The following is a 2,050-nucleotide window of genomic DNA, read 5'->3' on the forward strand; positions in this document are numbered from 1 at the left end:
ACTTATTAAATAAAATATTTTAGATTTTAATTTATATCTATCTTTAAAAAAAACCACAAAATAACTCTAAATAACTATGATAAAAATATATTCTATCATTATTTTCTTTTCTAATCTTCTATCGCGCATGACCGCTTAATGAATTTCTGATTATTAAGATATCTAATTTAAGATTAACACCCCCCTCATTGAAAGCTGAGTTGACACTGGAAACCAGATGAACTCATCTCGATACCGTCCACGAAATCCCAACCGTGTAACTTGTAAATTCTCAGCTTTGATCTCCCAAAAGTCTCCCACGGGCAACATTCCCATATATAATTGCATGATTCCTTGCATGCCTTGAGTTTGGAGCTGTAACTGCCATTCCTGGGCGATAACTTCGAGGATTTTGGGCTGAATTCTGCTCGTAGCGCAGCGCGATCAATATATTTGAGCTTCATCCGGCTTTTTAACATTTGGATTTGAATAGCGGTCGTCGTAAGGGTTTCGAAGGTCGTCTTCCTGAATTTTCAGGGTTTATTGAGATGGGTTCTAGAAGTAGTTCTCCCTACTGGTGTCATGCTTGCAATCGTATGTTAAGATTATTGACAGGAGAGCCCACTGTTTGTCCCACTTGTGGCGGAGGGTTTGTAGAGGAAGCAAGCGATGGCATTTCCAGCTCCCGAACAAACCCCTTCGAGGGCTTCTTAATGGAGGGCGGAGAAAGGCTTTCTGTGGCTGACCTGCTCAACTTGATGAGTAACCAAGAAAATAGAGAAGGCCGCGGTCATGTCCCTGACAGGAGTCTCAGACGGGGCGCGATTGGGGGTAATGGCCCCATGGTGTTAATTTTGGGCAGTGATACAGGAATCGAACCCAGGACCTTGCCTGCAAATATTGGAGATTATTTCATGGGTCCTGGGTTAGAACAGCTAATAGAACAGCTGTCTCAGAACGATAGGTTGGGCTCTCCTCCTGCCCCGAGGGCCGCCGTGGATGCAATGCCCACGATTAGGATCAATTCCCGACATCTGATTAACAATTCGCACTGCCCTGTCTGCAATGACCGGTTCGAAGTCGGAGGCGAAGCCAGGGAGATGCCCTGCAAGCACATTTATCATTCAGATTGTATACTTCCCTGGCTGGGTCAGCACAATTCGTGTCCCATCTGTCGCCTTGGATTGCCGGGCGACTTTCCAGCAACATCACAGGCTAGATCTTCATCCAGGCCCAGAAGTGCCGTGTCATAACCCCCGGCTGCCAAGGTAATGTCCGGGGATCTCAGGATGCCCCTTGTTTTATGCTGCGCAAAACAGTAATTCTAGGAATTATGTTTCAAGTGGAAATAATACCGACGTTAATACTAATAATAATTCAAGAAGCAGAGACCATGGACGAGGTTCGACCAACGGAATTTAATGTGGTCTGTACATTCTTCCACTGCAAATCACTGTTCTCATCGTGGTCAATATGCTTCAAATACAAATGATAACGTTATCCGGAGGCAGCCGTGATGGCCCTTTGAGGAAGGCAATGGTTCTCCTTGGAGGATCAAGCTGAGTCACTCAGTACTCCAGTATGTTGACTGTAGACTGTAAATACTGGTTACATGGAGTACTATATTTTAATAAAGTACTATACATAAACCATTTCAATTTCAATTTTTTTTTTCCATATATATATAAATTAATTAATTACTTATTAAATAAATTATTTTAGATTTTAATTTATATCTATCTTTAAAAAACTCTCAAAATATCCTTAAAAAAACCTCAAAATAATCCTAATTAACTATGATAAAAATATATTTCATCATTATTTTCTTTTTTAATCTTCTATCACGCATGACAGCTTAATGGATTTTTCTGATTATTAAGATATCTAATTTAAGATTAACACCTCCTCATTGAAAGCTGAGTTGACAGTGGGAGCCTAGATGAACTCATCTCGACAAGCAAATTGGAGGAATCATTTTTCCCTGTGCAAGATAATAGCAGATAAAACATAATATTTTTAGGACTAAACGTCACACATCTTGCTCGAATTGAACCGTTCAAGCAGCGACATA

At 40.7% G+C, this 2,050-nt stretch overlaps 1 pseudogene; it reads left to right on the forward strand.

The window, feature by feature from the left end:
* The first annotated feature begins 527 nt into the window (after positions 1–527).
* Positions 528–1,580, forward strand: LOC149175354 (putative E3 ubiquitin-protein ligase RHC1A; annotated as a pseudogene).
* The last annotated feature ends 470 nt before the right edge of the window (positions 1,581–2,050 follow it).

This window comes from Pinus tabuliformis, chromosome 4_1 (genome assembly GCF_031772625.1).
Source record: "Pinus tabuliformis cultivar Carrire ecotype Pingquan chromosome 4_1, CPIR1, whole genome shotgun sequence".
Taxonomy (NCBI): Eukaryota; Viridiplantae; Streptophyta; class Pinopsida; order Pinales; family Pinaceae; genus Pinus; species Pinus tabuliformis.